Below are 24,728 nucleotides of genomic sequence, written 5' to 3'. Positions count from 1 at the left end.
CCACAGGTGGAAAGGAGGTTGTGCTGTGTGTGCGTGTGTGTGTGTGTGTGTTGTGGTGCTCGGACTGCGTGTGAGCCGCGAAATGGATGAGGCACACGCACCGGGCTCCCACCCACCTTCCTGCCTCAGGTGTCAGGGGTGTCCGAGCGCCGGCGCTTGCGAAGGAGAGCCGTAACCTCGCGCCACCTCCCCGAACTTCTCCCCCTGCTGTTGGGATCCGGTAAGGTGGGAAAGAGGGACGACAGCCAGGGAGGCTGTGGAGGGCAGAGGTGGACCGAGGAGGCCACGGGAGAAGGCACAGATGCAGGGAGTCCTTGGGGTCCGGTGGGAGCAAGGGGGCTGAATGGCGGGCGGAGAAGCCCGAGCTTCGGGCGCCGCGGCGCGCCTGGGCGGGGCGGGAGCTGGCGTCTCCTTACCTGGCCTGTGCCGGAGCATTTTGCAGCGGGGCGGGGGCGAGGTGGCTGCCACCCTCCCTGGAGGCAGACCCTGCAGTGCTATCCCTTCGTGGGCAGCCAGGCGTCGGCCGCAGAGCCCGGAGTTGACAAACTTGCCAGGTCCGGGGCGCGCAGAGGCGGCGCGGGCCACGCACGCGGCACAGCCCACGGCAGCCGGGACACCGCGCGCTCCGCTGCGCTCTTCCGCTTTGTTGTGTTCCACGGGTCTCCCCGCGCCCGCCTCCGGGTGTCTCCGCGCCCGCCCCGCAATGGGACGTTTCGCCCGCGTTCCGGGAGGCCCCTCGGGTCTGCGTGCCACTTTCCTCCCGGAGGCGCGTTAAAGAGCTGCCCTGGAGCGCCTGGCGGGGCTGCGCAGTGCGCTCCTACCGGGCGGCTCCGGCCCACAGATTCCCGCCCCCCACCTTCTCCCCCTCCCCGCCCCTCCGCGGCACCCCCATCAGAAGCTGCTTAGGATCGGGCTGTCAAATCCAGCCCATCTGCTGCAATCATAATCAGTCTCAACCGAACGGTTCTGACAAATCTCCGCCTGGAGCCGGAGTTGGGGAAGCCGGTGGGTGAGGGGCGGGACGGTGAGGAGGGGGAGAGAGGGGCGAGGGGGTGACAGGGACAAGGCTCTGGGAAAGAGGGGCCTAGAGGCTTCCATTGTCTGCCCCAGACAGAGGAACTGAAACGGGAAATGGGGATCCCAAAAGCGAAATAATGTTTTTCTTTCCCAGTTCCCAGTAAAAACAATCAAACCACCCTGGCAGCCCCTGGCATACCCCACCCCCATCCCAAACCCCTGCCTGTTGGTTCGAGGTGGAACGAATTTCAACTAATGAACTAAACAAACAGGTCCTGTAATCTTATCATCAGGCTGACCCAGGGACTGGCACAGATACCCAAACTATTGTAACTGGCAGGTAAGAGCTGAAACTAACAGCCATTCGTCTGGAGTCAGAAGTTGATTCCCCAGTACATTTGGGAATAAAGCTTGTGGAAGGAGAACCCGCCTGTAACTCGTGAAGAAGCACAGCCCCTTGCGTCCTGTTGGCACTTTGGGAGATAAAAGGAACATTTGTTTTGGAAAAGAAAATGCTGAACTCAGTTTAGCTCCAGGTAGAGCTTAAAGAGTTTTCATAATTTTCCTATTTTCTCGTGAAAATGTTTTTTAAAGACAACCTATTTTAACAGAAAATGACGACTTCTAAAACTGACATTTTTTCCAAACTAAAATAGTTTCTTCTGCAGATCAAATAAGGTGCCCTGTTCAATAATAATATACTTCGAACTGTTTTAATATGCCACTTCAGTATAAGCCACACATCATTCTACTGGTTATAGCTTTACAAGGATTAGGAAAAAGGTTTTTTAAAAAATAAAGATATAAAAGTAACAGTAGTCCTAGTCCTAGATCTACATAAACAAGTCTTCAGGCATCAAGCATACAACCCATGGGATCAGGTCTGGTTTTGTACATTCTTCTCAAGTGCTACAAAATGTTCAGTTATCCTGAAGGACAGTATTTGTTGGGGAAAATAATTCACTGGACAAATCACCAGCTGAAACGTTGAAGGGGGAAGTTTTAAGCTATTAATTCAGATAGGTGTGAGAACCAGGCAAAAATATGTATCCTGTGGAAATTGAACAGTTTGAAATTAGTGCTCAAATCATTCTTTTGCTTTATGCTGTAGTTGTGAAATGTGGGCAAGCCACATTAAGCACCCACTTATCTAGGCTTATCTATCTGTGTTTTTTACTTATGTTATAGCCCACTGGTGCTTACCATATAGCAACATGCAACTAGGGGCATTTGGTGAGTGCTGATGGCTTGAAATTCTGATTTATGGGTTGGGCTCAAAATCACATACCTCAGTATGACTTGATAGGTGAGGGAAAGTGAGGTTCAACTGTTACTTTTCCCAGTAAGTAAATAATCTAAGTCAAGGGCAACTACGGATCAGATTTTAAGGCATTTTTTATCAATATTCAGAAGTCTGAGGTTTTCCATTATCAAGTTGTTTCATGTGCTTATTAATAGTAAAACTTTTTATTAAAAGATTCATCAACATGGTTCTTACTTTAAAACATATCCTGTCTAGTTCTTTCAATTACTTACTGTTTACAATGTATTAATACTAGAATATATGAGTAAAAAAAAAAAAGAAACCAGAAATTTTTGGCTTTATGGAACCTACACTCTGGAGGGGAAGAAAGACATTGGAAAAGAATACATAAGGAAATCAAATTCTCCATTATAAGGCAATCAGTTTTATGAAGAAAAATAAAACAAAGAAGGCTGGGTGGTATTCATGTTTAAAAAGAGGGCTTGGGTGCCTGGGTGGCTTAGTGGGTTAAGCCTCTGCGTTCAGCTCCCGTCATGATCTCAGGGTCTTGGGATTGAGCCCTGCATCAGGCTCTCTGCTCAGCAGGGAGCCTACTTCCCTGCCTCTCTCTGCCTGCCTTTTAACCTACTTGTGATTTCTCTCTCTGTCAAATGAATAAATTAAAAAAAAAAAAAAAAAAAAGAGGGCTCAGTAAGAATGTAAGTGTGATTAAAGGAGGTGAGGGAGAAGGTAAGCCCTGCAGGTGTCTGAGCAAGATGCTGGTGCAGTGGCCCGTAGTGATGGTTGTATCCAGTGAGGTCTAGGAACAGTAGGAATGAAACAGATTGAGGGCAGAGGGTTGATGGGGTTAGTCTGAAAGGACAGATCACTGGGTGGGGCCAAACGGGCAAATTTAAGGACTTGTTTTTAACCTAGGGGATCTGGAAGGCCAGGGACACAGAAGGTTTTGAGGAGAGAAGTTTCATGAGCTGACTTTTGTTTAATGGACCATTCTGTCTATACTATTACAAATTATACGTGGAAAAAGAGGGAGGCCATGGGAAAATCTGTTGTTAGGCTATTGTAAGAATCGAGGTGAAAGAAGAGGGCTTGAACAAGACCACAGCAAGAAGTATGAGAACTGATGGCAATTTGGGATTATTTTTCATTGAAATCCAGTGGTATCTGCTTGGGATAGGGGTTAGGAAAAACAAAAGAAGTAAAAAAAAATAACTCTTAAGTGTTTCACCTTGGAATTGCTATTAATTGAAACATGGAAGACTAAGGGTAGAGCAAATATGGTAGAAGAATCAGGGGTTTGGTTTTGTATGTATTAGGATTGGGAAACCTATGAAATTTTTTTAAAAGATTTTTAAAAAGATTTTATTTATATGAGAGAGAGAGAGCATGAAAGGGGCGAGGGGAAGAGGGAGAAGCCGGCTCCCTGATGAGCAAAGGGCCTGATGTGGGACTTGATCCTGGGACTCCAGGATCATGACCTGAGCCGAAGGCAGTTGTTTAACCAACTGAGCCACCCAGGTGCCCTGAAATTAAATTTTAAATAGAGAGAAATTATGCAAAGCTCTTAGAATAATCCCTGGCTTTTGGTGAGGGCCATAAAAATGTTTGTGGCGGTGGATTTTGTGTTAGTGAAGCTTGTGTTGGTGGTTGTGACTGTTATTATTGGGGTTTACCAACCAAAAAGAGTTAATGAATAGGCAGCTGAGTAAACATTCAAGGACTGTGTTCAGGGCACAAGTTGCGGGTGGAGATGTGAATTTGGGAGCCGAACAAAGTACAGACGGTTAAAATAAATCCATCTCATCAGGTAGGTCATTAAGGCTGTGAGTACAGTTAAAAAAGAAAAGATATTTAAGGACAGAATCCTGAGTCATTCCAACTTTAGATAGTCAAGAAGATGAAGAGCAACCAGCACAAGAGCCCACCTTGAGGGGAGCTTAATGAAGGAGAAGGCAAACCAGGAGAGGGAGCTCATTCCAGAAGCCCAGTAAGAAGGGAGTCATGTGCTAGTTACAGTCTCCCGATATGACTGGCTCTGTAGAAAAACCCAAAGGAAAACAGAGGAAAGCTATGAGACAGTTTATCAAGGTTTCTAGATAACTTAATGGTCTACCATCTGTTTCCAATACAACACCCAAGGTGTCCTAGCCCCTACCTAATGTTCACGTGCGTGAAAGATATTCAGGGTATACTGAATTAAGTAGTGAATCAATGAAAGAATTAAATGCCTTAAGCTGCAAAGTATTTCTCAAATTATTGTCCATGGATGATTTAGCAGGGGACTTCTGTTCTTTAAATGAAGAAATATAGAAGTGGGACAAGGGAAACATTGTATGTTTCTTATTTGTTAAGTAATGTCAATAGATAAAGACTTCAAGACCACACGTCTCCTATCAAATACTTTCTCCAACCATGTTTGGTAAAATTAAATTATTAATAAATAACTCACATACATACATAAGTTTAAAAAACACACTTCTATAAATAATCTTACAACTTGTGATAACTCACTTAAAATGAGCATAAGATTCTGAACACATTATCAAAAAAAAGATATAAAAATGTCAGATAATTGTATGAAAAGTTGCTCATTACTTTTAGTCACTGGAGAATAGCAAATGAAAATCACTAAGGAAAAGAGGTATGCACCCCTATGTTTACTACAGCATTATTTACAATAGCCAAGATATGGAACCAACCCAAGCATCCACATGGTTCAAGGGTCAACTGTATCTGTAGAGGTAACAATGTGTATGAATCTAAAAATCATGTTGGCATCATGCCAATTGAAGGAATATCATACTTTTCCACTGGCTTTTATTTGATTCCATTTGGTTCTAAAATATTCTAGAAACAAAAAGCAGATTAGTTGTTGCATGGGGCAGGGAATGAAGATGGGAGGCGCTTCAAAGAGGCTCAAGGCAAGTATCTGGTGTGTGACAAATATGCTATATCACGATTGTGGTGGTAGTTATAAAACTGTAAAACTCACTGAATTACACACTTAAGAAGTGGTGAATTTTACTGAATGTAAGTTATACCTTAATAAAAAGATTGTTTAAAAGAATAAAGAATTTTGTGTGTGTGTGTGTGTGTGTTTTGTTTTGTTCTGTTTATGTTTTTGCTTTGGTAGGGGAATTATAGTGCTTTCCCATTTGAAAAGAGGAAGCTTACCTCAGAAACATTTTCTTTCATAATCCCCAGTGAAATAATTGATCCAAATAAAGATCATCAATAGATGCTGAAAGATGGTAAAAGAGGGATGGGAAACTGAACATTGATATGTTAACAAATATCACTTCATAATGTTTGCTAACTACCAAGGCATAAAGTTATGTTTTACAAGGGAGAGATCCACTGACATGTTCTTCCTTATATGACGCTATAATGAGAAGTGCATAGCACCTTCTGAAGTCTTCATTGGGGAAAAAAAAAAAAAAAAAGATTTAACCTACCTAAGATTTACCTTACCTAAGTAATGCTTTTGACACCATTTCCAGCTTACAAAAAATACACAATCTAGAGAATTAAATAAATGGCGCTGCAAGAAAACAATGAGGCATATACAGGATGAAGGATGCTCTGAATTTCTTCAGAAAGTCAATGTCCATAAATGGAAGAAAGTAGAAAGACTAAAATCAGTGAAACGAGATCGTCATAACTAAGTGAAAGTCATGGGGTTGGATCTTTCTCCAAAATGGACACCTATCCAGGACATTTTGGGGACAACTAAACAAAGGGAAATAAGACTGGTATAGAATTTTTATTAATTTTGCTAAGGGTAAGATGCCTGGGTGGCTCAGTCAGTTAGGCATCTATCCTCAGCTCAGATCATGATCCCAGCGTCCTGAGATCAAGTCCCATCTTGGGCTCCCTGCTCAGCGGGGAGTCTGCTTCTCCCTCTGCCCCATCCCCCTTCTCATTCTTGCTCTCTCTTGCAAAAATAAATAAATAAGTTATTTTAAAAATTTTTTGCCAAGGCTTAAACATGATATTGTGGTTAAAAAGAAGTGATCCATATTTTAAAAAGACACATGCTGGGGCTCCTGGGTGGCTCAAAGGGTTAAAGCCTCTGCCTTTGGCTCAGATCATGATCCTGGGGTCCTGGGATGGAGCCCCACATCAGGCTCTCTGCTCAGCAGGGAGCCTGCTTCTCTTGCATGCTCTCGCTCTGCCTGCTTCTCTGCCTACTTGTGATCTCTGTCTGTCAAATAAATAAAAAAATAATAAAATAAAATAAAAAATTTTAAAAAAAGACACATGCTAAAGTATTTAGGGCTGAAGTATCATGTCGTTTACTATTTATTTTGGAAAAAGTATATACGCATGAAACAAAAATGTTAATATGTTTTGATGCTAATTTATGGATAGATGAGTGTTTCATTCTCCTCAACTTTTAATTTTTCTATATATTTGATTTTTTTTCTTAATAAAAAGTGAAAAACTATAAACTTCTAATAATTATAATAGGATCAATAATTAATATAAGTGGGTCAATAATTCAGTATAAAGAAATGTGAAAAGATAGAATTTGGTGTCTTAAAACTACTGGGTATCATAATTTCCACAATGGAAGGAACTAAAGCAATATATAGTGGAAAATTAAAAATTTTAGTGCACAGTCTAGAAATGAAAAAAAAAATAGAAAATGAATGCGCAAAGCAACTAACCAAAAAGGATAGAAAAAGAATAACAATAAGAGGAATAGAGGAAATAATAAAGGTAAAATCAAAGTCTAATAAAACAGAACACAAAACATTAGTATGGGATCAATAGAACAATATTTACTTAAACCAGTGAAAAACAGAGGCAACATGAGTTAGCAAGCTTAGAAATAAAAAGAGCTACACAACTGAGAATACAACAGAGATTTTAAATAATAGAAGTACTTCAGTATGAGAAACTTTATGGCAATAAGTTTGAAAACACTGGTAAAATGATCAATGTCCTAAAATTTAAAATAGAACATTTAATAAACTCACTCAAGAATCAACAGAATCTTAAACAATTTCATAGAACTTCATATTTGAAAAAAAAAATTACATATAACCAATAGGCCCAAATGTTCTAAACCTCTTTAATGAGATGTAAGTCACATATCATAAAATTCACCCATTTAAAGTGCACAATTTGGGGATGCCTGGGTGGCTCAGTTGGTTAAGCAGCTGCCTTTGGCTCAGGTCATGATCCCAGCATCCTGGGATCGAGTCCCACATCGGGCTCCTTGCTCAGCAGGGAGCCTGCTTCTCCCTCTGCCTCTGCCTGCCACTCTGTCTGCCTGTGCTCACTCTCTTTCCCTCTGATAAATAAATAAAATCTTTAAAAAAAAATAAAGTGCACAATTTCTTTATTTATAGCACATGTAAGTTGTGCAACCATCACTATCACTTAAGTTTAAAAGAGTTTCATCACCCCAAAAAGAAACACATAGTACCTATGTGTACACTCCTCATTCTCCAGCCCAAGATAACCAATAACCTATTTTTTATTTCCACTATTTCTGCCTATTCTGGACATTTCCTTTAAATGCACCATACAGTATATGTCCTTTTTCATTTGGCTTCTTTACTTAGCATAATGTTTTTGAGATCTGCCAATGTCGTAGTGTCTATTTGTACTCCATACCTCCTTATTGCCAAATAATATTCCATTATAGGCATATACTACATTGCATTTATCCATTCATCAGTTAAGAGACTTCCTGGTTGTTTCCACTCTGTGGCTATTGTAAACAATGCTGCTAAAAACCTCCATGTGCCAACTTTTTCATTTCTCCAGTGTATATATATAGAAGACTAGAATTTCTGGGTCCTATGATAACTATATTCATTTTGAAGAACTGCTAAACTGCGTCCCAAAGCAGCTATACCATTTAATTCCCATCAGCTACATAGGAAGTTTCCAATTTCTCCACATATTCTCCCACATTTATTATTATTTGTTATTGATTATAGCCATCCTTGTTGTTTCAAGTGGTATTCTGTTGTGATTTTGATTTGCCTTTTCCTGATGGCTAATATCATTCTTTATCTTTTCATCTGCTTTTTTGGTTATTTGTACATCATGTCTAGAGAAATTTTTTTCTATTCCTATACCCAGTTTTAAATTGGGTTATTTGTCTCTTTATTGTTAAATTGTAGGCCCAGCTTTTTTAAATGCAATTTTTATAAAACTTGAAAACAATACAAAAACTCTTTTCTTACAGAAAGAGTTCTAGGTGGTAGAAATAGCAGGGAGGAGGAGAAAGAAAGAAGGGGGAGAAATGGGAGAGAAAAGGAAGAGAGAGGAGGAAAGGCTTTTTATGAGTTATCCAGAATTACTTTGATACTAAAAGTAAACATAGGGGATATTGGGAAAAATATTAACAAATATCTCAAAAATCCTAAATAAAGCAGAATCTGCCAACATAATAAATAATAACCATGATAATGGTAATAATGTGGTATGACCAAGTAAGGTTTACTCTATAATACAAAGGTGATTTGCCCCAAGAAAAAGCTATTAATTTGCAAATATATATATATATATAAGAAGATTTTAAAAAGATATTATTTCAATAGTTGCTGAACATTTCAGTAACATTCAATAATTAATCATGATTCAAAAACAAAAATCTTTCACAGAGTAGGAATAGAAGGGAACTCTGTTAAGTTGATAAAGATGTCTACCAAAAAATCTATAGCATACATGATACTAAATAATGAAATTTAAGACATTTCCATTAAGTTTTTGTTCTAAACAGTAATGCCCCATAATGACTTCTGTTCAACATTTTCTAGCTCTTAGAGCAATGACATAAAGAAAAAAAGGTATAAGAACAAGAAAGTAATAAAACTATCATTATTTATAGTCAGTATTATCTCCATAGAAAACTAAAGAGAAACTAAAGGCAAATCATCAGGTATATGAAGACAGTAGCATGTTAACTCGAAAAAAGAACTAAAGTAGTGTCCTAAGAAAGGTGCCAAATTATTAATAATGTAACACTTTTTAATAAGATCTCATTTAAAATAATAATATTCAGAAGGCATATAAGAATAAACACAAAGACGTGATAAAAACTTTATAGTGACTACTTTGTTGGAAGGCATAAAAGAAGAGCTAAGTGAGTAGGAAAACATATAGGGTTAGACTGAAAGACTCAATCTCCTGACTTAATCTTTAAATGTGAAATATCAATCAAAATCCCAGGAGGTTTAATACAATGAACTGCACCGACTGATCATGAAATTCTTATAAAAAAGGTCGAAAGTAACCAACTAATCTTTAAGAAGAGTGACTGCACTAACATCCAAAAAAGGGTCATGCAATGTACTTTCAGTTAAACAAATAAATGAGATAATTGCATCAATGAATACAAAGAGAGCCAAGAAAACGACTCACATAGATGGGATTGAGGTGTAGGACAAATGGCGCCATGAGTTAGAACGGAAAGGATTGATTATTGAAAAAATGGCATCAGGTCCACTTTGTATCTGAATGAAAAAGACAAAATTAGAACCCTACCTCAGACCATTCACAAAAAATAAACTCAGATTAAAAACTAAATGTGTGAAAGAGAAGAATAAAGTTGGAGGGACTGACCCTGCCCAATTTTAAGACTTACTATAAAGCTATAATAATCAAAACACTGTGGTGTTTGTGAAAAGACAGAAAGATCAATGGAACAGAATGGAGAGATCAGAAACATATCCCCATAAATACAGTCAACTTATTTTTGCAAGTGCAAAGACAACACAATGGGGCAGAGATAATCATGTCAACAAATGGTGCTAGGACAGCAGGACATTCACATACCATTGATCAATTAACCAATCTAGAAATAGACTTTATACCCTTCACAAAATTAACATAAATGGTTAATTAATTAATTAATTAATTAATTTTTAAGATTTTATTTATTTATATGACAGAGAGAGACACAGTGAGAGAGAAGGAATACAAGCAGGGGGAGTGGGAGAGGGAGAAGCAGACTTCCTGCCAAGCAGGGAGCCCGGTGTGGGGCTTGATCCTAGGACTCTGTCATCATGACCTGAGCTGAAGGTGGCTGCTTAATGACTGAGGCACCCAGGTGCCCTAACAGACCTAAATTTAAAACACAAAACTATTCAAGTCTTAGATGGTGCCATAGGGAAAAACCTAATGACACTTAGGTACAGTGACACTTTTTAGATACATCACCAAAAATATAATTCATCAAAGGAATAACTGATAAGCTGGACTTCATTAAAATGAAAAACTTCTCTCTGTGAAATATAACATTGAAAAAAATGAGAAGACAAGCCACAGATTCGGAGAAAATATTTGTAAAAGATACATTTGATAAAAGACTTACCTAAAATATACCAAGGACCCTTAAAACTCAACAATAAGAAAACAACCCCATTATAAACAGGCCAAAGACCTTAACAGATACCTCACCTAAGAAGATATACAGATGGCAAATAAGCATATGAAAGGATGTTCCACATCATGCCATCAAGGGGATGCAAATTAAAACAATAATGGGATACCACTATATATCTGTTAAAATGGCCAAAATCCAGTGACGACACCCTCCAGCAGTGAGAATGTGGAGCAACAGGAGCTCTCGCAAGTTGGTGGTGGGAATATAAAATAGTTGAGCCAATTTGGAAAAAAGCTGGACAGGTTCTTACAAAACCAAACATACTCTGACCATGGGATTTAGCAATTGTGTTCTTTGGTATTTATCCAAAAGAATTGAAAACTTATGTCGACCTAAGAACCTACACATGGATGTTTACTGCATCTTTATTCATAATTCCAAAACTTGGAAGCGACCAAGATGTCCTCTAGTAGGTGAACGGATAACTAGACCATGGTACATGCAGACAATGGATCATCAAACAGCACTAAAAAATGAACCATCAAGCTGTGAACAGACACAGAGTTACCTTAAGTGTATATTACCAAGTGGGCGCAGCCAATCTGAAAAGGCTATGTGATGTTAGATTCCAACTATATGACATTTTGAAAGAGCCAAAACTGTGGAAACAATAAAACAAATCAAACAAACAGAGAAAAAACAGTGGTTCTTAAGAGCAATGTGAGTAGGAGAGACGAATAAGCAGAGAAATGAACAGGAGAATTTTGATGGCAGTGAAAATACCCTGCATGATATTAAAAGGATGAATATGCCATTATGCATTTGTCTGAACCCACAGGATGCACACCAAGAGCGAACCTAAGATAAACTATGGATGTGGGGTGATCATGACATGTCAACATAGATTCACTGTTGGTAAAAATATACCATTCTAGAGATTGAGGGAGGTTACACACGTGCGGGTGCGAAGGGAGCATGGGAAATCTCTATACATTCTTATCAGTTTCACTGTAAACTTAAATTTGCTATTTAAAAACTAAAGTCTTTAAAAAAAAACTTCTGAATGTAAAAAGCAAATCTTAAAACTTTTTGAAGAATGTTTTGGAGAAGACTTTTAAATTATTTCAGATGCAAAGTAAATGAAGAATTTCACTACACTGAATTATTAAATCTCTGTAGGGAAAAAATTATCTGAAGAAAAAAGTCAAGGCACAGTTTAGGAGAATATTTTTGAAACATATATATCCTTATAAGAATCTCTATTCCAAATTTATGAAGAACTACCAAGAGGTAGGAAACTTGTTTTAAAAAGGGGAAGTATATGAATAGACAGTTCACAGAATAATTTAATAAATGGTAAAACATATATTAAAGTGCTAATCTCATTACTTAGGAAATACAACCTAAAATGACAGTAATACATTGTGCCATCCATGCCTATCGTAATCACAAAAAAATAATCATTGGTTAACCATGTGTTGGTGAGCATGTGTAGAAAAACAACTCTTCCACGCTGCAGATAAAAACAAGCTACTCATGATCTAAGACACAGCAGCTCTATACCTATGTACTTGCTTGGGGGAAAGTCTCACAACACACACACACACACACACACTTGACACATGCAAAAACTCTCATCATACGTTAAGTCTCAAAGTAAACATCAGTATGTTCCTAAAGTAGAACTATAAAAAAAAAAAGTGCTGATAACAATACAATAAGACCATAAATTAATGACCAAAATCAGAAAATGAAAAGTCCTCCTCTCTTCAGTGACTTGGAGAAACAATTTTTAAGCAACTCTCAAATGAAAGAGACTACTAAAATGAACTTCAAACTTTTCTAAAAAATAATGATAAAACAACTGGCTGCGTTTAAAGCTGTGGTCACAGAAAAATTATTAGCACACTGAACAGTAAAAATGTAAGGATATAAATAAACTAAATTCTCAGCTCAAAAGCCTAAAAGAGGAAAATTAATCAAGGGAAGCACAAGGAGACAAGGGTAAGAGCAAAATGTACTGAAACAGAGAACAGCAAAGTAATTAAACTTAGCTAAGAAATAACAGTCCAGCTTGTTTCTTTGAAATGGACCCCTCCATAATTCGATCTAAAAACAAGAAGGGGGGGGGGGGGGAAGGAAGCACAAAGATGCAAGATAAGAAATGGCAATAGGAAATTACCACTGAAACAGAAAAAAAAAATAAGAGGCTACTTTATAGATGTCATCTCTACGGAACGAAATTTGAAAATATAGATAAAATGGAATAAATCTTTGGAAAAGATATTTACTAAATTGGTTCTATTCAGGATAGAAAACTCAATCAGATCAACTTCTCTAAAAGAATAAAGAAAATAATAAATACAGTAACCCAGTCAAAAACCTGCAGGCCCTGTCATTTCACTTGAGATCTCTAACAAAGCCTCAAGCCTAGACCATTCAAATGTTCCTTTTTTTTTTTTTTTTCCAGAACAGTCAAAAGGAAGAAAAACTTTGTAATTATTTTTATAAAGCAAATATGTCTTTAACAGTTACTATGGACTGAATGTTTTCATTCACAACAAATTCGTACATGGAAGGCCTCCCTCCAGATACGATGCTATTAAGAGGTGGAGCCTTTGGGAGGTGGTTGGGACTGATGAGGTCAGAAGGGTGAGTCCTCATTGATGGGATTACTGCTCTTAGAAGAGTCCCGAGAGAGCTTGCTTCCTTCCAGCTCTCCACCATGTAGGGGACCAGGAGGCTGAGGACACAAGAAATCAGCGATTTGCAACTTAGAAAGGGGGCCCTCACCAGGACTCAACCACACTGGCATCCTGATTACAGACGTTCAGCCTCCAGAACCGTAAGATTAATTTGTTGTTGATAAACCACCAGGTTTATGCTATTTTGTTATAGCAGCCAGAACTAAGAAAACAATTTCGCCCAATTAAAAACAATTAAAAAGGGGCGCCTGGGTGGCTCAGTGAGTTAAAGCCTTTGCCATCAGCTCAGGTCATGATCCCAGGGTCCTGGGATCGAGCCCCACATCGGGCTCTCTGCTCAGCGGGGAGCCTGCTTCCTCCTCTCTCTGCCTGCCTCTCTGCCTACTTGTAATCTCTCTGCCAAATAAATAAATAAAATTAAAAAAAAAACAATTAAAAAGTATTATACACCAGTGTCACTATACATCGATGCAAAAATGCTAAATAAATATAAGCAAGACAATGTAATACTACATTAAAAAATAATATATACCATGACTGAAAGCCACTTGCATTTGGCTCAATAATAATTAGTTAATATAATATACCACATTGCTAAATCTAAGGAGAATAAATGTGTGAGTCTATGCACAGATATTTTAAAAGCCTTGACAAAATTCAACACCCTCCCTGAGGTGAGGGATAGAAACTGAGAAAGATAGGAATCGATGTACAAGATAATACAGACACATACAGATGCACACGCAGACACACACACACACATAAACACATATCCTTTGTCTGAACACCAGCACCTCACTTAATAGAGAAATACTTGAGGCATTTCTAGTAAAATCACAAACAAGGCACAGATGCCCATTGTTCCTACTATTTGACAGTGTCGTGTAGTCAACGCAGTCATAGAAGATAAATAGAGGCTGAGAATTAGAAAATAGCAAATAAAAACTCTATTTTTAGATGACAGTAGTATGCCTGAAAAAAAAAAAGTGCGACTCGATGATAACATTAATTCAAACAATAACAATTCAGGTTCACTAAAATGAAAATATATAAATAAATCACCATCTTTTATACTAATAATAACCTGTTAGAGGGATAGACTGTTATAAAGAAAAAAATCATTTATATTACCAACAAAGAAGATAAAATATTTAGGGAAATCATAAGACAAAATGTATAAAATCTGCATGAGGAAAGCTTTAAAACTCCTCAAAATCACAAAACTGGATTTGAAAATATAGAAGGCAGCCTTCACTCGGCTATGATACGATGACTCAATATTATAAAAATGTCACTTCTCTCTAAGTGATTTTATAAAATTAACACAATTCCAATAAAAATACCAACAAGATTTTTTTTTTTTTTTGGAGCTGGACAAGTTCCTACTTGAGTTCTTATGAAAAAGTTTTGTAAGAATCACCATTAAGAAAAGCTTTAACAAGAAAAATAGTTTACCGTGGAGAAAACATACTATATACCTCCTATAATAAAAACAGTGTGGTGCTGCTGGATGGACAGAGAAACAGGACAGGAACAGAGGATGATGTCCAGGGAGACCCCCAAGAACATGTGGAAATATATGATTAATAAAGACCAGCATTTCAAGTCACTGGGTCAACAATGGGCTTTTTAAACAAAAAATGTTGCACAACTCATTGGCCATTTGGCCAAAAAGAACACTGAATTTACACTTCAAACCACACAGAGCATAAACTCCAAATAGATTCAGAATCTATGTGTAAAACAAGGCCATACAAGAGACGCAAAAACGGGAAACTTCTCTATCACCCAAGTGAAAGAAATGCTTACGTAACTATGACTCAACAACAGGTACAGTAAAGCATCAATAAATTTGACTATCTAAAAATTTTCTAAAAATCAAGTTATATTTGTTTTCTAATGACTGTTATAACAAATTATCACAAGGGCAATGGCTTAAAACAACGCTGTTACTACCTTCTAGTTTTTGGTAGAATTCCAACTGGTCTCACTTGTTTCAAGTCAAGGTGTAGGGAGCGCTGCATTAGTTTCCAGGGGCTCTAGAGGAGACTCTGCTCCCTTGCCTGTTCTAGCTTCTCAGATGCCATCCATAGCCCTTGGCTCGTAGCCCTTTCCTCATTCTGCGAAGCCAGCACTGTTGCAGGTATGTGACTTTTTTTTCCAACTGTATTTCCCTTTCACTATAGCCAAGAATGATGCTTAGTTTTGAAAGGCACTCCTGAATAATCCAGAAATATACTCTCCCTCTGAGGGCACTTAATTTAATCATAACTGCAAAGTACTTTTTGCCATGTAAGGTAATATATTTACAGATTCTGGGAATTAGGGTATGGGCATCTTTGGGGGCCATATTCTGCCTATCACACATAACAACGCAGACACACACACAATCAAAAGACCACGGACATGCCAAATGAAAATGTTTGTTACAAATCATAAACAAAGGCCAATAACCCTAATATACAAAAATCTCCTAAAGTAAGGGGGAAATATTCATAAAAAATTTAGCAAAAGTCATGGACAGACAATTCACAAAATGATGTGAAAGTGGCCTCGGAGCATATGGGAGGTTGGTTTCACTCATACTAGAGAACTGCAAATTACAGCCACACTGAGATGCAGTTTCTCATCTATCAGATGCTAGGAAATGTAGACATTGAAAAAATCACGCTGTTGGTGAGACTGTGCATGAACACACACTTTCATATATTGCTGGTGAAGATTTGTAAAAAATTCCCTGAAGGAAAATCTGTCGACACCCAATAGAACCTCATTTGTATTTACCATTTGAGGGAGAATTCTCATTCTCACGTTGTGGAGTTTACCCTGAAAGTACGCTTCTAACAAAACGAAAACACACTCACGGCATCATTTTAAGTTGGTGCTGAAAAGCTCTCTTACTTATCTTTGCTTCCATCTATTCTTTTTTCATTGTTTAAGATTTTATTATTTGAGAGCGATAGAGCACATGTGCGAGACAGAGCAGAAAGTGGGGCCCTGGGTGGGGGGTGTGGGCAATGGTGTGTGGGCAGAGGGAGAGGGAGTGAGAACAGCAGACTCCCCACTGAGCAGGGAACCCTCCGGGGGTCTCAAGCCCAGGACCCCCAGGATCATGACCTGAACCTAAATGACTGAGCCACCCAGGCGCCCCCCCAACCCATCTATTCTTTTTAGCCTTATATTATGACTTGTCATGTCTTTCAGGTTGGCTCATAAACCATTTTGTAATCTTTCATGGGAAGTTTCTATACTTTATAGTAGCACTGAATAAATGTCTGCTGATTTTTAAATTATTAGGGTTGAACAATCATTTTTTTAACAAGGAATTTCTTTCTAAAATTAAGCTCTCGTATAACTAACACTATATGGCTTGTTAATTTGGGGGTTATCCCAAATTAATGACTATTATACTCACTTTTACTAGCTTAATACTGAATTTCTGTTTTATTCACAGCCAGCCTTAATCAGAGAAACCAAGTTTCTTTAATTATGAAGCCTCTGTGGCCAGGGCTGAATTAAGCCCAGCCACTCCAAACAAGGTTCCACCGGACTTCCCACACTCTTTGACTCACAACCGAGCAGACCCTTGTTCTAGGATAGCATTATCATCATTAATAAAATGTATAAATGCAGCGCATTTAAGTAGTGCCTGGTGATTCTCCCGGGGCTTGTTAACAGAGCAAATAAATACATACCCATACTCTCTCAATCATTCCATTTTTAAACTTAAAGATGAATGGCCTTTCACTACTCCAGGCTTTCATTCAACCATCATTTATTAAGCAGCTATTCTATCAGATACTGTGCCAGATTCCTAAAGTCAAGTTTATGGTCTGTGAGAAAATTTTTTTAAAACTGCATGGCTTTAATTTTTAACAGCTTATTTTCTGCATTTTTTGTTTGTATTCAGATCCTGTGTTTAAGCTGGCTCCCGAAATCACTGTATTTCATAGTATGTACACATACACACACACACAGGTATGCATTTATATATGGATATAATGTGTGTATATGTCTCTATAATCCCGTACATTACTTTTATTAGAAAACCTCCCTTTATACTGAGCAACCTATTAGCAGAGTCACAATGTACAGGCAAGGAAGAGAGGGAACTGTCCTCGTTCACTGACATGCGTATTTCGGCTGCCTTAGACCCACCAAATCAGTGCTCAGAGAAGCATCCACACGTCTGAAATGGTTGTCTAAGAGGGATGGTGGACTATGTTTCATCCTGACTTGCATGTAGGAAATCCATTATCCACTCCTCTACCCTAGCATGGGGATAGCTTCTGCGGTTTTCCAACAACTTATAGAATGTAATCCTATGAAAATAATATACACATATTTTTGAGAGGAACTCTAACAGGAAGTTAATAATATAGTATCTTTCTCACTAGATGTTAAAATAATGTTACAAGGATCTTATTAATCCTCTTAATTTTACTTGATGATTTGTGGACTTGGTTTTTTTTATGTTTCTCATCATAGAATCACAAAATAATATGATTATTGAAAGAAACTCAATGCCATTCTTGCTTGCTTTATGGAGGCGGAGGGGATTGGGCTTGCATGATATTTAGGATCACACAAGGGACTCAGAGAGAGAACACAAAGCTGGCTGTGAGGTTTCCTCACCCACTTCCCAGCCTGCTAGCCACCAGCCTGGGGCAAGTTTTTGGTGCCTGTGGAACTTAGTGGAGCATCTCTAAGCGTGACTTAGAAGGACATGGAAACACAAGATCAAATTTGTAATGACCTGCATTCCTTCTTTATTTATTCAGGAGTTGGTATGGAGGGGGTTTGTAAAACACAAGAAAGTTTAAAAATTCACTCTAGATCAAGATTTCACCTGTGGGAACCGGCACCCACAGGTGAAATCTTGCCTATTTTCCTAAGTAAAGCTTTATTAGAACACAGTCACACCCACTCACTTATACATTACCTGAGGCTGCTTTTGAGTCCCAGTTACAGATTTGGGTGGCTGGGACAAGGACCATAGGGATACATCCAGGAGAACCAAAAATATTTCCTTTCTGGCCCTTAACAAAAAATGTTTACTACTCCCTGCCCTAGATATTATTGCCCCTTACAAGCTACTATCAACATGAATACATATACTTAAAAAAACTACTAAGGGTTATAATTTTGAGCTGTATTTTGAAACAACTATGGTAATTAAGTACATGTTATAAATTCTAATGAGCCCTCAAGTTTCTAGTACAAGTTGTTCTACAGTGCTTACGTTCCTGTGGAATGTTAGTGACATTCCTTTTTTAATAATAAGAATAGGAGTCAATGTAACTAATTAACTTTTAAAAATTAAACCTAAATTAACTTTTTATAGCCAGTAATAACTACAGCTAAGATGACTCCCAGATTATTAAAATACAGCATTCCTAATGAATGTATATCCACTATAACTTTCTTTACAAAGATAATTATAGTTGTTTATACAGTTTCCTCCTGTCTTTTGTGCTTTCGAGATTACATTATTTTCCCAAAATTTAAACATGGATTTTTTTCAATATATTTATTTTCATGAATTAACACTTACAATGAATAATGAATACAACACTTACCAAATTTTTTAAATGCCCTGTAAAATTTTAAAATTGTATAACTACCATTTGAGGAATAATAGAAAATTCAAAGAAATATTATGAACAGGTCCCAGACTTTCTTATGAAAGAAAGAGAATTTTGAGACATATTCTGGGAATATGCTGGACATAAGATAAAGGGAACAACTGAAGCTGAGACTGACACACAGGGATTGAAGTAAAGCAGAACCATAATAAATTATTAATTTTTAGGAAATATATTCCTGGCCCTAGAGAGAATCTGTTCTGCCTTTATACTATTTTAGCCTGTATATGAAGTCAGGATAGGTTAGGTCATACCATGGTAACAAACAATCCCTAGATATCCCTGGCTTGAAATGAAACCTTATTTCTTCTTCCCACTACATGTTTGGCCAAAGGCCTTTTGTGCAGTCATTCTACGATTCTAGCTTTATAATAAATCATCAGGTTGAGCACTGATGGCTGCCATGCCAGAACAAAAGAGCCCATTGGAGGGTGGCACATCCATAATTAAATGCTTCAACTTGGACTGTTACTTTTGCTAGCAACTCATTGGTCAGAATGAGTCACATGACCCCTCCAAACTCCAAGGGAGCTGGAGTTGCAACTCTACTACGTGTCTATATGGGATAGAGCTAGAAATATTTATTAACAACTCATTGAATGTTTAATGATTAAGGATGCAAACCTTGGGCCAGACTAGCTAATCGTCTGTGCTTCACATTCCTCATCTGTAAAATGAGAATACTAAACCTTAGAATTGTGAGGATCAAATGAGTTAAATATTTGTAAAGAGCTTCGAAGAGTACTGCCATAAAGTGTTACTGGTGCTTTATTCTAAGCTTTGCCCTTGCCACACTGCTCTTCAGAGCCAAAACAGAGGAGAGCTGTCTTAGAAATGCTGACTTGGGCCCAGCAGGGATGCCTATGAGAAGTAGTCTGGAGGGGGTAAAAAAAAAAAAAAAAAAAAATCAAATGAAAGAAATCAAAATGCTAGGTCTTCAACATATGAAGACATATCAATATATGTCTTCAACATATATTGATCCAGGAGGCAGGAGACAAGACATTAGCGGGGTAATGATTCAGTGTCACAGAAGCTAGTGGAACAGGGGGACAAAGACATCAAAAACTGATAGTAGGTCTTAAGAAGTATGAGGGCCAGAAAATGAATATAGGGTGTGAACATGTATGGACATGGTAAGTAGAGGATGCCGAGTAAGGCTATTCTACAGTATGCATATTTGGGGAATGCATTATATGAATGGAATCCTTTCTAAGGTGTGGTTTACAAGACTTCCATCAGGCTGAAAATGAGAGTGGAAGTAGAAGACTCTGACTAGCAAAAGCAAAGGCAATAATGCAAGAGGAGAAATGGGAACGAAGAGGAAATGAACCAAGAATCCATGTCCAGGAAATGCAGTCAGAGAGCTCCTTTCCTATATAAATGTGAAGCAAGTGGCAGACTGATGGCAATTTCATTTCTATCAGAACTCCCAGCTCTGGCTGGGAGTGGTCAGCTCTGGCAAGGGTGATTGCTCTGAATCCATGAAGCATGACTAACTACCCTTGATGACCCATGATGACCTTGCATCCATGTGCACTCAGACAATCCTGGCCCATTAGGTACCAGCTGAAGATGAATTGACATGATTTCCTCTTCCAGCACCTAACTAGTTAAAGGGCGAGCCAGAGAAGTTATTCACCCACGTGTGACATAAATCAGAATGAAAAAAGTTCTGCACTGCATTCACATGCCAGATTTTGTGGGACTACAGAAGATGGAGCATCCCATTTGGAGCACAGAATCAGGAGCTGCTTTTCAGAGGAGATGCCCCTGTAACTGAGATTTTTAAAAGAAGAGGAATAAAAAGTTGGATGGTGTATTGAATACCAAAATAATGGAATATCATGTATAGCTATGAAAATATGGACCATGTAGAGACCATTTGGAGTGGGCAGAGGGGCAGTATGTTTAAAAAAGGAAAAAGGAGATTTTTTTTTCTACTGCCAAGTTCAGTGGCACATTTTATAAGGTCTCATTCCTCAACGTATCTATATTTACAAACTTTTCCGTTATTCCTTCCTCCAAATATTAAAATTTTTAAATGGCTATTTGATTTGAATTTTGTTTCAGAAATCATTCAGTGCAAGCTCTGTGTTTTTCTATATAGTCACAAATTCAAAAAGTCATAGAGCTGAGAAGAAATTTTAGCTCAGATTCCTGCTTTACAGATGAAAGTCCAGTGGCCAAATGACTTACCTGTGGTTACAGAGTGGCAGACTCAAGACTTCCATCAGGCTGAAAATGAGAGTGGAAGTAGAAGACTCTGACTAGCAAAAGCAAAGGCAATAATGCAAGAGGAGAAATGGGAACGAAGAGGAAATGAACCAAGAATCCATGTCCAGGAAATGCAGTCAGAGAGCTCCTTTCCTATATAAATGTGAAGCAAGTGGCAGACTGAATGTGTTTGTTGCTTTAAAAGATAAAAGAGTCAAGAAAACAAACATGATTCTGAAGTTACTCTTGTGGTTTTTCTGCGAGCATTCTGTGTTAGAAACAAAGGGACGTATCTATAAGGTTCAAAGTAATACGCATAGTGTGAAATGGAATTATTCATTAAACCCTCAAATGTCTAATAGAGAGGTCACCACTTGAAGCTGGTGTGTGTTTAAGCCAAATAAATGGAAGTTCTATTCCACAAAGTAGGGATTAAATTTATGGAACTTATTACCCAACAAGAGGTGGGAGAGGTTAGAAATACAAACAGATGTTAAGTGGCTTGTATAAATTAATGACAGGCCCATGATAGTTAATAAGAAAAAATGTCATGTTTGGGTCATGTTGTGAATGTTTGAAGTTCATATCAAAGATGCCCTGCTTGCCAGCTCCACCAAAGATGGAGATGGCAAAGGGACAGGATATCCTCCACAAATTTTGCTTCCATTTGTACAAACCTCCAGTATTTTGGATGCCATGCGAAAGCACCAGGTTTGTGAATAGAAGACGGACATTCAAGAAACCCATCTTTGACAATATATTCAGCAAGTCAACTATGTCTCAAGCATCTTGTTCCCAAACAGAAGTATAGAGGATATTTTTACATTCCAACTTTACATGAAGAAGCAGGGCTTGGAAACTCCATGAGAAAGTTTTCCTAAGGATTTATCCACACTTTCGTCTCTGTTTTGCTCAAAATGAAAAGCAGGAAACCTTCCAGACATTTTGAACCTCTGACCTTTTTGTGGCTTTCCCATTAAGACATGCAAACATCCACACAGCTATTCAAATATCCCTTCTCACTGCATTATAGGATGGCCATATAGTATCCCTACATCTAGAACACTTCCACTTCCAGCCCATTATAAAATGAATTGAACTGCATGTTCCTTAGGAAAAAAGAAGATCCCTTGGCTCATAAATGTGAAATCCAGTGTCATATATACCTATCTTGTTTTCAAAATGATGTTTTTCCCAGGCCACCCTAACTGACCCTTTCCAAATGTTCTCACTTGACAAGTGAATCAGCTTTTGCCTTTCCCCAATCTCAGCTCATGCCTTCTTCTTTGATAATATCGGGATATCCACGTCAGACAACAGTCTCAGCTAATTAATTTACTCTAATGTCTAGCAGCCATTTGACAGGAAAAATAATCAACACGGTATTTATTGCAAAATCGTTACCATTGTGACAAAGATGAATGCAAACTTCACACAATCATTTTTCAACTGTTATCCAAACTTGAAAATGATTTTCAAATATTAACTTTAACATTATGAGGAGGAAGATAATGGTTCTACTTTAAAACTGCCTGGAAATGGAACTTCTCTAACAATGGCTTAGCGTTGAGCCAAAAAAATAAACTTGCTTACTAACATAGTAAATGGGCCAGAAATAAATCTGTCAGAGATTTGGGTGGGAGAGAGCTAGTATGAGTGGGAAGGGGGGCCACACAAAGGGGCAGTGGAATTGAATATCTAAAATAAATGATCTGAAACTTTCAACATAGTGTATCTTCAGAAAGCACTATCTTCTTTTTGTGAAATGCACATACCACTGTCATAATATGGGTGAAACTAGAAAAATCTAAATCCAGACCATGAGAAACATCTACAGCACTCCGCTTTAATCTCCGTCTCCAGTATAAAAAAAAAAAAAACCAAACTGGTAGTTCCATTCACTTTAATGTACTCTCAATAAATACTTTCCCATGAGCTTTGTTTCTTGTTTCTAGCATTATCCTCCCTGATAATCCTTACTCAACCTTGGGATTTTTAACTGTTAAATTAATAATTGTTCATTTCAGTGATGATCTGAAACTTACTTCCTTCTCTCATCTGAAGGCCAGAGTAATTGGCCAATAAAAGTTCCACCAAGGTCAGGAATGACCTAATTTACTTGTAATTATTAATTGTGCTCTGACCTCTTAACCATAAATAAAGCCTTGGCATTGGAAAATTGAAAATGTGAAGCAGGACATGGTAATTTAAAAGAATCAGGGAATAAAGGAACAGTGAAGGAAAAGAGATTGGATTTTCTAAATTTAAAACACTCTTTGCCCTTTCTTGAAATAATGATTTATATTCTTTGAGTCGGCAAGAGAGTAATTGGATATGCATGATGCAATACTGGAATTTTAGGTATTTTGCCTAAAGGTTATTAACAATTAGTACCACGGGGCGGGGGGAATCATAAAGTTAGAATAACAACCCTCTCTCAAAGGATGACTGAAACTAAACTTGTAATCTGGTCATAATAAAATATGTTATGTTTATATTAAAGTCCCACATGTTAAGAGGAAAATTGACAACCTAGTATAAGTCCAGCAGGTGGCCATGATTAATTGGGGTCTGAAAAGTGAGTTGTACGAGGAGCCAAGGAAGAACCTACATCACTTTCTTTTGGAAAAGTGAACACTGAGGCCAAACATGGAAATGGGTCTTCAGCTTTTTAAAAGGGATTGTACACAGAAGAGGAAATATTCTTTACAAGTAGAATATGAGGGACAGACGATGAGTTACAGGCATGAAGGGGTGGCTGGCCTCCTTCTGTCCAGTGCAGAAGAATCTTCTCTGTATAACATCAAAAGGATGGTCCCCCAGCATCTCCTTTGACGCCTGCTGTGGTACAAAGCTCACCATCTCAAGATCATCCTCTTCCCCATTAGAGGCTCAAAGTGTCAGAACATTCCCTTCTAGTGCTGAGTTGCCAATTCTCAGATTCTCACTTCAACAGCTAGGTAACCAGTTCTGTTCTCATGATTATCTCAGGATGTGGTGAATCCTTTCTTCATAAGACAACTCACTGGAGTTTTCAAACAATTATAGGTCTACCTCTTAGTTTTCTGTTTGTCAGCATCGTTAATTCCTTCCGCCAAGATTAATTTATTTTTCACAACATACCATTCTAGTCACTGGTCTTCTGGACATTCACTGGTTGGTAAGGTTCTCAAATGACATCTGAAATAAATATTCTTGATACAGTGCAGCAAGAATACCACACAGGAATTCTAATTGCTCTGTTCAAGAGAATCCGTTAGTATGTGTTAGCTGAATACTTACTATGTTCAACCTAAGCTATTCGCCATTTAATAAATAACAGAAGTGGAAAGCCAGGTGCTGGAAATATTTGTACATGGAATAACTCTGGAGTTTTAATAAGATGTAAATCATTATGTGTACATGGGTGGTATAGTCCCAAGTTAAGGGGTGGGGAGGGCAGTTAGAAAAAAAAAATGGAACCCAGGCAGCCTAAGGAATCCACATGAGGAGTTATAGGTGAAGAAGACCTAAGCTGTACTTTGAAGGATGGG

At 38.2% G+C, this 24,728-nt stretch overlaps 1 protein-coding gene across 5 annotated transcripts in view; it reads right to left on the bottom strand.

Annotated features, from left to right (window-relative positions):
• The window catches only part of NCKAP5 (NCK associated protein 5), a 949,833-nt gene that overhangs the window by 571,719 nt on the left and 353,386 nt on the right, over positions 1 to 24,728 (bottom strand). The window contains exon 1 of one of the 5 annotated variants that reach the window (XM_059394411.1): positions 417 to 778. The exons of the other annotated variants lie outside the window; for them this stretch is intronic. The gene's annotated coding sequence lies outside the window, so the exon portion shown is untranslated. Of the gene's footprint in view, positions 1 to 416; positions 779 to 24,728 lie in introns of those variants that run through there. 5 annotated transcript variants of the gene reach the window in all.

Source organism: Mustela nigripes, chromosome 3, assembly GCF_022355385.1.
Source record: "Mustela nigripes isolate SB6536 chromosome 3, MUSNIG.SB6536, whole genome shotgun sequence".
Classification (NCBI taxonomy): Eukaryota; Metazoa; Chordata; class Mammalia; order Carnivora; family Mustelidae; genus Mustela; species Mustela nigripes.
Note: the sequence above shows the minus strand (reverse complement) of the source record. Positions and strands in the feature narration are given on the sequence as shown.